The 15,542-nt window shown below is 39.2% G+C and overlaps 1 pseudogene; it reads left to right on the forward strand.

Annotated features, from left to right (window-relative positions):
• The first annotated feature begins 13,172 nt into the window (after positions 1-13,172).
• On the forward strand, positions 13,173-15,113 carry LOC108533831 (developmental pluripotency-associated protein 2 pseudogene; annotated as a pseudogene).
• The last annotated feature ends 429 nt before the right edge of the window (positions 15,114-15,542 follow it).

Below are 15,542 nucleotides of genomic sequence, written 5' to 3' on the forward strand. Positions count from 1 at the left end.
AAAAAAAAAAAAAAAAAGAAATACCTTTGTTGTACTGAAAAACTTATCAGAGGATATTAATAGCATGAAGTAAGCTCAGCAAAAAATCAGTGCACTTAAAAACAGGCTATCTGAAAATACACAGAGGAGAAAAAAGAATGAAAAGAAATGAAGATCCCTTAATAGACTAGAAAATTAGCTCAAAACAAATTCTAAGAATTATTAGTGTCTCAAGAGGGAATTGAGAAGGAGGCAGAGGTAGAAGACGTACTCAAATAATAAAAGTTTTCAAATTGTGAGAAAGATAAATATCCAGGTACAGGAAGTTCAGAGATCATCAAACCAATTCAGTCAAAATAAGACTATCCCAATGCAAATAATAATTAAATTCTCAAAGGTCAAGGATAGAGAATCTCACAGGAAGTAAGACAATGGAAGCAAAGAACATAAAAAGGAATTCTGAATGGGCACAGTGGCTCATGCATGTAATCCCAGTACTTTGGGAGGCTAAGGCAGGATGGCTCACTAGAGGCCAGGAGTTCAAGACCAGCCTGGTCAATATAGTGAAACCCTATTTCTACTAAAAAATACAAAAGTTAGCTGGGTGCGTTGACATATGCCTGTAATCTTAGCTACTCAGGAGGCTGAGGCATTAAGTATCACATCAGGCTGGGAGGTGGAGATTTCAGTGAACTGAGATTGTGCCACTGTACTCCAGCCTGGGCAACAGAGTGAGACTTTGTCCCAGAAAAGTAAAGGAATTTCAATTCATCTGGCAACAGATTTCTCAATGGAAACCATGGACCAGGAAGGAATGCTTTTAAAGTAGTGAAATTTAAAAAATGCAATTAAAGAATACTGTATTCAGCAACACTGTAATTTTCATTTGAAAGACAAATAAAGTCTTCCCCAGATAAAGAAGAAAAAAACAAGAGAGAATTTAGCACCATCAGAATGTGATAATTCACCCACGTCAGGCTCATCTTACAAGAAATACTAAAGGGAGTGCTTCGATCTGAAAGAAAAAAAACGCTAACATGCAACAAGAAAATATTTGCAGATATAAAACCCACTGTTAAAATTATTATACAACAAACAAATACCGAATACTCTAAATAATACTATCATTCCAGTGGACAATCCACTCACAACTCTGTAAAGACCTGAAGATAATTTTATCAAGATCCACTCATAACTATAAAGGCCATAAGACAAATATATCAAAATCAAATAATAGCTAGCTAGAGCAAACTGTTAGGATACAGGCAATATAAAAATATGAGAAAACACTTTTAAGTTAGGAGAAATGCAGTTAAATTGAAAAGGCTGTTTTTTCATCTTTAGGGTATTTTTAATGTTTTCCTTGTTATCTAAGATAAGTTGTCTTAAGCCTCATTGTAAATACTGTGCATAAACCTAGAAGGGATTTACCAAAAAGTAAAAGCAATGAATTAAGACATAGTATCAGAGCAATTTATTCAACCACACACAAAAAAAAAAAAAAAAAAAAAAAAAGGAAGAGAGAGGAGCTACAAAACAAGAAAAATACTTGACAAAAGGTCAGTAGTGAAGTTTTTACTTATCCATTATAATATTTAAAGCAAATGGACTCAATTGTTTAATTGTAATGCCTAGAGTGGGCTGGGTATGGTGACTCACACCTGTAATGTCAACATTTTGGGAGGTTAAGGAAGGCAGATTACTTGAGCCCAGGTGTTAGAGACTAGGGGGTGCAAAATGATGTAATGCTGTCAGTACAAAAAATATAAAAATTAGCCAGGTGTGGAAGTTGTGCCTGTCGTTCCAGGTACTCAGTATGCTGAGGAGGGAAGACTGCTTGAGCCCAGGAGATTGAGGCTGCGGTATGTGGACATTATGACACTGCACTTCTGCATGGGTGACAGAGCAAGACCCTGTCTCAAAAAAAATAAAAAATAAATTAGATAAAATAAAAAAGCATAGATTGGCTGAATAGATAAATATATAGGGCCCTTTGATATGCTGCCTACAATAAACCTACATCACCTACAAAGACACATACAGACTGAATGTGATAGACTGGAAAATTATATTCCATGGAACTGGAAACTGAAAAGGAGGGGGAATGCCTATGGTTACATAAATAAAATAGACCACAAATCAAAGGCTGTGCAAAAAGACAACAAATGTGACTATATAATAATTAAGGGGTCAGTTCAGAAGAGACTATAACAATTTTAAGTATCTTTGCACCCAACATTGAACTCCCGAGGGTATAAAGCAAACAGTAATAAATTTAAAGGAAGAGGTAGATTCCAATACAACAATATTAGGGGACTATAATGTCCCCACTCTCAGTAAAGAGCAAATGATCCTGACAGGAAATCAAAAATTACATATTGGAGTAAAAGTACACATTCGACCAAATAGGCATAACTAGCATTTACAGTTCACCCAACAGTAGCTAAATGTATGTTCTTTCCATTAGGAAACAAAGCATTCTCCAGAATAGACTGTATCTTAAGCTGCAAAACAAGTTGCAACAAATTCATAGAAGTAGGACTCATAGTATTTTTGCTGACAACAGTGAAATAAAACTAGAAACAATTCAATAGTAACAATCAAGCTGACCCCCAAATCAATGTCAGTCCCATTTACAATAGCTATAACAACAACAACAAAAATGCCTGTAAGTACATTATTCAAGGAGTGAAAGGTCTCTGCAAGGAGAACTACAAAACCTAGAGGGAAAGAATTTATAGTTGACACAAACAAATGGAAAAGCATTTCATGTTAACTGATTTAAAAAGTCAACATTGATAAAACGACCATATTGCCAAAACAATCAATAGATTAAATGAAATTCCCACCAAAATACCAAGGTCATCTTTCACAGGTACAGAGAAAACAATTCTAAAGTTCACATGCACCAAACAATAAAACAAAACAAAAACAAAATGACAGTCAAATAGCCACCACAGTTCTAAGCAAAAAGAACAAAACTGGAGGCAGCACATTACCAGATGTCAAATTATGCTACAAGGTTTCTGGATGCAGTGGATCATACCTGTAATTCCAGTGCTTTGGAAGGCTGAGATGGGCAGATCACTTGAGCTCAGCAGTTCAAGACCAACCTGGGCAAAATGTGAGACCCCATCTCTAGAAAAAAAAATACAAAAATGAGCTGGGCATGATTGTGCATGTCTGTGGTCCCAGCCACTTGGGAGATGAGGTGGGAGGATGGCTTGAGCCTGGGGGGCAAAGTTTGCAGTGAGCTGGGAATGCACCAGTGCACTGTAACCTGGGTAACAGAGCTAGACCCTATCTCAAAAAATACATACATATATATAATATATATTTATATACACATATATAAAATCTATATATAATATAGATTTATATACACAATATTTATATACACACATATATGTGTGTGTATATACATATGTATGTGTGTACACACACACACACATATACTACAAGGTTATAGCAATGGAAATAGCATGACACTGTTATAAAAATAGATATATGGATCAATGGCAAAGAATTGAGGATCCAGAAATAGAACCACATATATAGAGCTACTAATATTCAAGTTGACAAATATATGCAATTGGGAAAGAACACCCTATTCCATAAATGGTGCTAAGAAAACAGAATAGCTAAGTGCAGAAGAATGAACCTAGAACCATATCTCTCACTACATACAAAAGCTAATTCACAATGGATTAAAACTTAAATATATCAGTTTTGTGCATATGGCTAGCCAGTTCTCCCAGCACCATTTAGTAACAGAGAACCCTTTCCCCATCGCTTATTTTTGTCAGGTTTGCCAAATACTAGATGGTTGTAGATGTGTAGTCTTATTTCTGAATTCTCTATTCTGTTCCATTGGAGTATGTGTCTGTTTTTGTACCAGTACCATGCTGTTTTGGTTACTGTATCCTTGTAATGTAGTTGGAGCTTGGGTAGCATGATATGTCCAGCTTTTTTATTTCTGCTAAGGATTGTCTTAACTATACAAGCTCTTTTTGGCTTCCATATGCATTTTAAAAGATTTTTTTTCTAATTCTCTGAAGAATGTCAATGGTAGTTTAATGGGAATAGCACTGAATCTATACATTACTTTGAGAAGTATGGCCATTTTTACAATATTGGTTCTTCTTATCCTCAAGCATGCAATGTTTCTCCATTGTTTCTGTCCTCTGTGATTTCCTTGAAGAGTGGTTTCTAGTTCTCCTCGAAGAGGACCTTCAATTCTCTAGTTAGATGTATTCCTTGGTATTTTATTCTCTTTGCAGCAATTGTGAATGGGAGCTCATTCATTATTTGGCTCTCTGCTTCCCTGCTGCTGGTATAAAGGAATGCTTATGATTTTTTTGCACATTGATTTTGTATCCTGAGATGTTGCTGAAGTTGCTTATCAGCTTCAAAAGATTTTGGGCTGAGATGATGGGGTTTTCTAGATACAGGATCCTGTCATCTCCAGGAAACTATAGATGCTGGCAAGTCTGCAGAGAAACAGGAATACTTTTTACACTGTTGGTAGGAAAGTAAATTAGTTCAACCATTGTGTAAGACAGTGCGGCAATTCTGCAGAGACCTAGAAGCAGAAGTACCTTTTGACACAGCAATCCCATTACTGGATATATACCCAAAGAAATATAAATCATTCTATTATTAAGACACATGCATTTGTATGTCCATTGCAGCACTAATCACAATAGCAAAAAGATGGAATCAACAGAAATGCCCATCAATAATAGATTGAAGAAAATGTAGTATATATATACCATAGAATACAATGCAGCCATAAACAGGAATTAGGTCATGTCCTTTGCAGGGACATGGATGGAGCTGGACACCATTATCCTCAGCAAACTAACAAAGGAACAGAAAGCCAAACACTGCAAGTTCTCACTTAAAAGTGGGAGTTGAACAATGTGAACATACAGACAAAGTGAGGGGAACACACTGGGGTCTGTTGGTGGGTGGGGTGTGAGGGAAGGAGAGCATCAGGAAAAATAGCTAATGCATGCTAGGCTAAATACCTAGGTGATGGGTTGATAGGTGCAGCAAATCACCATGGCACATGATTACATATGTAATAAACCTGCACATCATGCACATGAATCCAGAATTTAAATGTGAAGCCAAAAACTATTTTAAAAGTGTATTTTTTTGGTTCTCTCTCTGTCACCCAGGCTGGAGTACAGTGGTGCAATCTTGGCTCACTCCAAACGCCACCTCCTGAGTTCAAACACTTTTTGTGCCTCAGCCTACAGAGTAGCTGTGATTACTGGCATGCACCACCATGCCCAGTTAATTTTTGTATTTTTAGTAGAGATGGGATCTCACCATGCTGGCCAGGCTGCTCTCAAACTCCTGACTTCAGTTGATCCACCTACCTCAGCCTCCCAAAGAGCCGGGATTACAGGCTTGAGCCATTGCAACTGGCCTATTAACATCTTGAAGACAACCCAGAAGCTTTGACCCAGGCAAATAATTTATGACTAAGAACTCAAAAGCAAGTTCAACAAAACAAAATAAACGAGAATTAAACTAAAATTTCTGGAAAGTAAAGGCTAATGGAGTGAACAGTTTACACCATGGTAGAAAATATTTGAAGACAATGGCCTAATATCTGTAATCCACAAGGAACTTAAACTATTCAACAAGAAAAAAATGTAACCCCACTAAAAATTTGGAAAAGAAGATGAACAGCTAGTGTTTAAAAGAAAACATACAAATGGCCAGGAAGAATGTGAAAATGCTGTACCTCATGAAGCATCAGGGAAATACAAATTAAAATCACAACAAGATACTATTGAGAGGTGACAATGTGCCAGCAGCCCTCACTCTGGGCGCCTCCTGGCCTCAGCATCCACTCTTGCGGTGCTTGAGGAGACCTTCAGCCTGCCACTGCACTGTGGGAGCCCCTCTCTGGGCTGGCCCAGGCCAGAGCAGGTTCCCTCTGCTTGCTGGGGAGGTGTGGAGGAAGAGGTAAGGGCGGAACCGGGCTACCCAGGGCGCTTACAGGCCAGCCCGAGCTCCGGCGGTGGTGGGCATGGGCTTCAGGGGCCTGGAACGCCGAGTGGCTGGCTGGCATTGCTGGCCCAGGGTAGTGAGGTTGTGCAGGGTACCCCGGCACTGCCGGTCTGCATGTACTGTGCTCAAATTCTCTCCAGGGCTCAGCCGCCCCCGCAAGCGGCAGGGCTAGGTACCTGCAGCCCACAAGGTCTGAATCCACCCTGCCCTGCCCCTGCCCCTGCCCCCCTGCGCCTGCCGACAGCTCGCCCACCGCCCTCCCACCCCCCAAAGGTAGGCTGCTGTGTAGCCCAAGCCACTCCTAGGGAACCGCCCCCTGCTCCCTGGCATCGGGTCCCATCCACCACACCCAAGGACTGAGGAATGGAGGCCCGCATCAGTACTAGCCCGCAGCTTGGCCTGCAGCTGTGCTGCGGGATCCACTAGGTGAAGCCAGCTGGGCTCCTGAGTCTAGTGGGGACTTGGAGAACTTTTATGCCTAGTTAAGGGATCTTAAATGCACCAATCAGCACTGTGTCTAGCTCAGGGTTTGTAAATACACAAATCAATACTCTGTATCTAGCTAACCTAGTGGGGACTTGGAAAACTTTTCTGTCTAGCGCTGGGTCTAGCTCAGGGATTGTAAACACTGCAATCAGAACTCTGTCAAAACGGACCAATCAGTTCTCTGTAAAACAGACCAATCAGCTCTCTGTAAAATGGACCAATCAGCAGGATGTGGATGGGGCCAGATAAGGGAATAAAAGCAAGACGCCAGAGCCGCCCAGTGGCAACCAGCTTGTGTCCCCTCCAGTTATCTATTGTGGAGACGTTGTTATTTCACTCTTTGCTATAAATCCTGCTGCTCTTTCTTTGGGTCCACACTACCTTTAAGAGCTGTAACACTCACGGAGAAGGTCTGCAGCTTCACTCCTGAAGCCAGCAAGACCACGAACTCACCAGGAAGAATGAACAGCTCCAGAGGCGCTGCCTTTAAGAGCTGTAACACTCGCAGCGAAGGTGTGCAGATTCACTCCTGACTCCAGACACATCTGAACATCTGAAGGAAAAAACTCTAGACACGCCATCTTAAAGAACTGTAACACTCACCGTGAGGGTCCGCAGCTTCTTTCTTGAAGTCAGTGAGACCAATAACCCACCAAGTCCAGACACACTGTCTTCCACCAGTCCGAATGGATATTATTAAAAAGTCAAAGAATAACAAATGTTGGTGAGAATTTGAAGAAAAGAGAATGCTTATATACTCTTAGTGGGAGTGTACATTTTTACAACCTCTATAGAAAACCATATGGCAGTATCTCAGACAGCTAAAAATAAAACTAAAATTTGATCCAGCCATTCTATTACTGCATATCCACCCAAAGGAATATAAATAAGTATATCAAAAAGATACTGCACTTGTATGCTTATCACAGCACCATTCACAATAGCAAAGATGTGAAGCCCAACTAAGTTTCGTCAGTGGATGACTGAATTAAAAAATGTACAAACAGGCTGGGTGCGGTGGCTCTCGCCTGTAATCCCAGCACTTTGGGAGGCTCGGAAGGGCGGATCACGAGGTCAGGAGATCCAGACCCTCCTGGTTAGCACGGTGAAACCCCATCTCTACTAAAACTACAAAAAAATAGCTGAGTGTAGTGGCGGTTGCCTGTAGTCTCAACTACTCAGGAGGCTGAGGAAGGAGAATGGCGAACCCGGGAGGTTGAGGTTGCAGTGAGAAGAGATTGTGCCACTGCACTCCAGCTGGGAGACAGAGTGAGACTCCGTCTCAAAAAAGAGAAAGAAAGGAAGGAAGGAAGGAAGGAAGGAAAGAAAGAAAGGAAGGAAGGAAGGAAGGAAGGAAGGAAGGAAGGAAGGAAGGAAGAAAGAAAGAAAGAGCTAACATACTATGGAAAAATGCTGACCTGGAACTGAAGGCTGTTAAGTGAAATACCGAGAAACACAAGGTCAAATACTACATTTTTACTTGTAAGTGAAAGCTAAATAATGTACAGACTTGGACATAGAATGTGCAATGATTGGCATAGGAGAATCAGACAGGTGAGAAAGTGGGAGGGAAGTAAGGGATGAGAAGTTACTGTATACAATGTGCACTATTTAGGTGATGGGTACACTAAAAGCCCAAACGTTATTATATCTAATATGTTTATGTAACAAAACTGTACTTGTATGCCCTAAATCTATAAAAATTTTAAAATAAGATCATGAGGTCAGGAGTTCAAGACCAGCCTGGCCAAGATGGTGAAACCCTGTCTGTAATAAAAATACAAAAATTAGCTAGGTGTGGTGGCAGGTGGCTGTAATCCCACTACTCAGGAGGCTGAGGCAAAAAAATTTCTTGAACCCAGGAAGTGGAGGTTGCAGTGAGCTGAGATCATGCCATTGCACTCCAGCCTGGGTGACAGAGCAAGACTCCATTAAAAAAAAAAATTTAGAAACATGATTTATAGAATGCAAATTAGAACCAGGTGTAGGTGGCTCACACCTGTAACACCAGCACTTTGGGAGGGAGGTGGAGGTGGGAGAATTGCTTGTGACCAGGGGTTTGAGACTAGCCTGTGCAATGTTGTAAGACCCTATCTCTACAAAAAAATATTTAAAAACTAGCCAGCATAGTACATGTCTTTAGTTGAAGCTCCTCTGGAGGTTGAGGCAGGAGGATGGTTTGAGTTCAGGAGTTTGAGCTTACAGTGAGTTATTATGGTGCCACAGCACTCGATCATGAGTGACAGAATGAGACTCTCTGTAAACATTTTTAAATATAAAAAATGACATACAAATTAAACAGATTTTAATTATTGCACTTACAAAATTAAAATATATAGAAGCATAGTCTCTGGTAAGGCTGTTAGCAAACAGAAACTTTCCTATGTTGATAGTGAAAATAGAAATGCACATTGGTAAAACAGTGCTGGATAAAAAACTGGGACTAAAACGACATTGGCATTTGTCCTCTGATCCAATAATTGTGCTGGTAAAAGTTTATGATAAACTTGTATCTCAATGATAAGGAAATACATGATGACAAAGATACACAGTACAGCAGTATTTGTATGACTGTATATTAAAACCACTCAAACATTCATTTACAAGAGAGTAGTTGGATGAATTATAATACTTCCACACAATGGAGTACTTTATATCAATAAACAATGAGAAAGATCTCTAATAACCAATTTGAAGTAATTTGAAGAATATACTGTTAAATGAACAGATGTATAGTATGCTACCTTTCATGTAAGGAGGAAGTGGATGAAAAAATGTACACATATCTGTCATATATGCAGAAGAAATACAGAAAGTATAAACCAGAAACTAAGGGGATAAGTTACTTTCAGTGGAGCAATGAGAAAGGAAGAGAAAGAAATAAGGAATAGTCATTGGGTAGTAGATATGAGTAGGGAGTGACACTTCTCTGTCATTTCTCCTTCAATATTATATAATGCCCTTGTTTTTGTTGCTGTTGCTTTTACTGTTGTTGGTTTAACAAATCTGTTTTATCTGATACTCCTTTCTGCTTTTGCTTTCCATTTGAGGGATTTATATTTTCCCATTTCTTTTCTTTTTTTTTTTTTTAGTTGGAGTCTCGCTCTGTCGCCCAGGCTGGAGTGCAGTGGCCGGATCTCAGCTCACTGCAAGCTCCGCCTGCCAGGTTCACGCCATTCTCCTGCCTCAGCCTCCCGAGTAGCTGGGACTACAGGCGCCCGCCACCTAGCCTGGCCAGTTTTTTTGTATTTTTTAGTAGAGACGGGGTTTCACCATGTTAGCCAGGATGATCTCGATCTCCTGACCTTGTGATCTACCCCTCTCGGCCTCCCAAAGTGCTGGGATTACAGGCTTGAGCCACCGCGTCCGGCCTATATTTTCCCATGTCTTTACTATGAGTCTGTAGCTGTCTTTAGCTCTCAATGTAGGTCTTTTGTAGGCAGAAGATGGCTGGGTCTTGCTTTCTCGGTCCAACTTGACACTTTATCTTTTAAGTGGAGCACTTAGGCTATTTACATTCAAGGTTAATACAGATACGTGAGGTTTTGTTCCTGTCATAATGTTAGCTAGTTGTTTTGATACGTCAGCGGGATCTGTTTTGGAGTGTTTAAAGGATCTGTGAGCTTTGTACTTATGTATGTTTTTATGATGGTGAGTATCATTGTTTTGTTTCCATGTTTAGAACTTCTTTGATAATTCCTTGTAGGCCTTTTCTATTGGTGATGAACTCCTAAGTATTTGTTTGTCTGGGAAAGACTTTATTTCTCTTTCATTTATGAAGGTTAGTTTCATAGAATATAAAATTCTTGATCGGGTATTATATATTTCATTAAGGAACATAAAAATAGCCCCTTTTCTTTCTGGCTTGTAGGGTTTCTGCTCAGTAGCCTGCTGTTAATCTAATGGGATTTCTTTTATAAAAGATTGAAGTTTCTCTCTCACCACCCTTAGGATTTTTTCCCTTTACATTTATGTTGAATAGTCTCATGACTAAATGACTTGGTGAGGTTCTTCTTGGAATTTATCTTCCAGGAATTCTCTGGGCGTCTTGTAGTCATATGTCTAAATCTGTCCCAAAGCCTGAGTTTTTGTGAATTATTCTTTTAATTAGGTTTTCTATACTTTTTACTTTTTCTTCTCCTTGTATAATATCTAAAAGTCATAGGATTCAACACTTCACATAATCTTATTTTCTGAGGCTTTGTTCATTGTTAAAAATTCTTTTTTCTTAACTTTTGTTTGACTAGGTTAATTTGAAAGACCTGTCTTCCAGCTCTGAAATTTGTACTCCCACTTGGTCTAGCCTGTTGGTAAATATTTCAGCTGTATTTAGTAATTCCTTTGATGAACACACCCTAAGTTATTTTCATGATTTTTTTGTGTCAGTGTTTAGCTTTCTCTTGGATCTCATTGAGCTTTATTTATTTATGTATTTATTTATTGAGACAGGGTCACACTCTGTCACCCAGGCTGGAGTGCAGTTGCACAATCTTGGCTCACTGCAACCTCCACCTTCTCGGTTCAAGCAATTCTCCCTCCTCAGCCTCCTGAGTACCTGAGATTACAGGTGTGCACCATCACGCGTGGCCTCTCATTGAGCTTTAAAATCAATATTTTGAATTATTGATTTTCTGGTATTTCAAATATTTCATTTTGGTTAAAATTCACTGCTGGAGAGTTACTGTGATTCTTTGGGAGTGCTGTAACACTCTTTTCTAAATATACTTTTGAAGTTTTTCTTTGATTGTTTCTCATCAGGATAATTTTTTTCTTTTTCTTTTTTGTATTTACTCTTGTTTGGCCAGGAATCACCTGTCCCTCACCCCCATGCCACCCTGGTCACACACACCCCTTGGGGAAGTGTCTATAATGCATAATGTCTTTGACTTTAGTTCTGTGTGCTTTCAGTGGGAAAGGGTCTATACAAGTTGCAAGAGTATTCACTGTTCACTGTTCAGGCTAGTAGATGGCACAGATAATAACTGTTGTTAATGCAGATGTGCCTATACTTGATGCGTGTTTACTCAGAGAAATTCTCTATTGCCTCATGCAATTGGCTGATCTGTGAAATGCACAATAGTCTGAGCTCCATGCTTAGCCCCACATATGGGGTTGGTTGGGACAACACGGGCAGGGCTGAACCAGAAAGGCCCATCTACAGGTCCCCCAATGACAGGCAAAAGCATTAGTTCTTCGAGACCATCCTGGCTAACACAGTGAAACCCCGTCTCTACTAAAACTACAGAAAATTAGCCGGGAGCGGTGGCGGGCGCCTGTAGTCCCAGCTACTCCGGAGGCTGAGGCAGGAGAATGGCGTGAACCCGGGAGGCGGAGCTTGCAGTGAGCTGAGATGCGGCCACTGCACTTCAGCCTGGGCGACAGAGCAAGACTCCATCTCAAAAAAACAGTAATAAATAACTTTGGTGCACACTAAGAATAATTTTTAAGAGATTTTATACTTTATATTCCTAGTGAAGGAAACACTACTTGCTTTTCAATTATGTAAAGCAGGGGTATTTAACTGCCTTTCTACAATGACTAAACATAAACGATCTTCAAATGATTTCAGTATTATTTTTATTACCTAAAAAACAATGGGATTTGGCATTTAGGGTAATTCCATTGTTAACACATCCTAAACCATTAAGAATCAATCCTAAAATTTAAGAGTTAGAAAAGGCTGTAAGGATAATTTAATCCTTCATTTTACAGATACAAAGTCCAAGCAAGTTTAAACTAAGTAGAAACCAGAACCCAGATCTTCTGCCTCCCCAGCCAGTATGCTTTCAAGTATTTCCTCTAATAGGACATAAAGTTACTGAGAAGTCCTTCAAATTTCTATCATGGCTCTACATTTTAAATTAGTATATGCATAATTAAACAGAATTTAATTTCCATAATAATAGTCAGAAATGCTCACTAAATAAAGGAAAACAATGAATAAATCTTTTAAATTATTTTAATACAGTCTCTTGAGATCAATAACACATTGGCAAACTTTCTGCAGAAGTGCATTCCTAAATAAGTAAACCCAAGGCAACAGTTGACCAAAAGGTAAAGAAGTAGCTTTATTTTAAAATACAGTCTTCCTTTGGTATCTTTGGGGGATTGGTTCCAGGAACCCTCACGGATACCAAAATCCTTGGATACTCATGTCACTTTTATAAAACGGCATGGTATTTGCATACAACCTACAGATTCTCCCAAACACTTCAAATCACCTCTAAATTATTTATAATACCTACAATGTAAATGCTATCCAAATAGTTATACAGTATTTTTAATTTGTATTTTTTATTGTTATATTGTTAATTTTTTCTGAAATATTTTTGATATATGGTTGGCTGAATCTGCAGAAGCAGAACCTGTGGATACAGAGCACCAACTGTAAACACCAAAAAAATTAACTTTAAAAAATAACTATCAACGTGAGTTATTTTTAAATACAAATAGGGACTGAACATACATGCATCAAATTGTACTCTCGTTCACTGACATAAGCACACCTCCAAACAAGTTAATATGAAGGTAAATACATAAATATATACAAATAAATACACATACCCAAATAACAAGCCACACACACATCACCCACCATTTTCCAAGACCAAAATTTTCACAAACATACTGACAAATACAGCAAAATATCAGTGTACGTTAACATACTTACATATACAGATATGCATAAATACCAGAATTCAAAGCAACATGTAGCATATAACACAGGTAATTAAGGCATAAACAACATAGCTCAGTCAGAAACAGCCCAGGGAGAAACAGTTATCTATTGAAACAAATACAATTGTAACCTTCTCACCAGGGATGAAAATTCAGCAGTTCACAATGGAATTTAGATTAATAAAATGCTTATGCTTTAAATAATAGAAACAAAGAAACCAGACTCTAAACCACTCCCCACTGCCAATGAGTTTGTTATGTTGATAATGTGAAGACAACTTCAGAGATTTAAAAGCACAGGCAACCTGAAGAGTCCTAAGTAGGAAAAAGATTTGCTAAATGAAATCACTAAAGAGGAACATAGAAACATTCTGTAAAGTTAGCTAAATTATCTTTATTTTTTTAGAAACAGGGTCTCACTCTGTTGCCCAAGCTGGAGTGCAGTGGCATGATCTTAGATCACTATAGCCTCAGACTCCTGGGCTTAAGGGATCCTCCCAGCCTCAACCTCCTAAGTAGCTGGGATCACAAGTGTGTGACACCATGCGTGGCTCAAATTCTTTTTACTTTGAAGGCCCTGCTAGAAACTTGCTGCTGCTCTAATTCACGACTTGGAGAGGCAAAACTAAAAAAGCTGTTGCTGGGTTCAGGTGCTGTGGGAGAACCCACAAAAAATGGTCTGAACTGAAAATCTCCATCTCCATCGCCCCGATTTCGAACAGGTGTATTATCCAAAGGAAACTTGGAGTTGTTACCTAGTGGGGAAAAAAAGGGAAAAACATAATTTTATTCATTTGTTATCTACATAATCTACTTCAGAGGAATCATCAAATATATATATATACACTAATATATATTTTTTCTCCAGTATTTGTCTTAGAAAAAAACAGACATATAAAACCTTTTGCCCCAGGTTAAGAATAATCTTTTTTAAAAACATTGCAACAAACGTTCTAGAAAAAATATAATGATGAAATATTGGCATATACCATGACCCAATATCAATTAGCATAGGATTAAGACAAAGCAGATAGGCCGGGCGCGGTGGCTCAAGCCTGTAATCCCAGCACTTTGGGAGGCCGAGACGGGCGGATCANAGATAGCAGCAAGAATTTCTTTGAGGGGGAAGTAGATGATGAAGAAAGTATGATTTGACATTGGTGCCAGTTAAAGATGACCCAAAGATGGAACAAATGGAACCAAGTGTTTCTTTAACTTCTGATGTCAAATTGGAGAAATTTAAGAGATACAATCAAGGTCATCTACTTCAAACAAATGAATAATTTACAGCTCCACAAAAAGCTAGATGCAAAATACTAGCACTTCCCTTGACGACCATTTTGCCTCCCACTAATATGGGACACTTTGTGGGATTGCTGTCAACAACTCAGTTTGAGTACTAATAGCAAGAAAACAGAAGTTTGTCTGAGGTTGCATAGGCATGCTTAACTTGAACAACAGCAAGATATGCCTGAAATGTCACAAGATCAGATTACAGCGACGTTTGAGGAATTGCAAGGCAGTGCCCAAGAGAGCAAGGAAGGCTTAAGAAAAGTTATGAGGTGAATGAGAGAGCAGAAGAGAATAATACAGTGGAAGTGATAAGTGCAGTGCAGGGAGTCATATTGGCATCATGGGCAAGAATTGCTGCAAGAGCTGTGAATTCATGTCGCATTCCTGTTTCTATTGAGGCCTTTTTGATGCAAGCCTCTGGTGTCAGGTGGTGTGTGGTCCATGGCAGATGTCTCTTGGCAGACACAAAGGGTTGGGTACAGTTTCATGCAGGTCAGGCCTGGGTGCCTACCACTCACAGGAGGATGATTTCTCTCTTCTTGTTACCTGCGTACATTTTTCCATCCCTAGGCATAGAAGATAATATGTTATGCCCCCACTGTGTTAAGAGGAATAAGATGATGAAAAGATTAATGACAATGGAGAAATAGCTGCAACCTGATTGAATACAATGTACTAGAGAAGGAGGGATATACTTAAAACCATGTAACCTATTATGAAGGAATGGAAGAGGAGACAATTTGAAGGAATCCTTGTAACCTACAAAACAAAATCATAGTGACTAGAACTCCACGGTGAAGATGGTTGACCAGTGACACAGCCCCATCTAAAGAGCCCCTTTCTGTAAGCCTGAAAATCCATTAAAATAGTCACTGCAATTGGCCAAAAAAAGAAAAAACAAACAAACAAACAAAAACCATGCCATGAACTATAACCTAAATAAAACTAAGACTGTAATCTATTCTGTGCCAGTCACTGACTTTTGGCCAATAAAAGGTGACCAATTGTTCCAGTTCAAATAAGGCAAATGCTGAACTGTGACCAATCCAGCTGTTTCTTTTTTTTTTTTTTTTTTTTTT

This window comes from Rhinopithecus bieti, unplaced genomic scaffold, assembly GCF_001698545.2.
Source record: "Rhinopithecus bieti isolate Rb0 unplaced genomic scaffold, ASM169854v2 scaffold_12067, whole genome shotgun sequence".
Taxonomy (NCBI): Eukaryota; Metazoa; Chordata; class Mammalia; order Primates; family Cercopithecidae; genus Rhinopithecus; species Rhinopithecus bieti.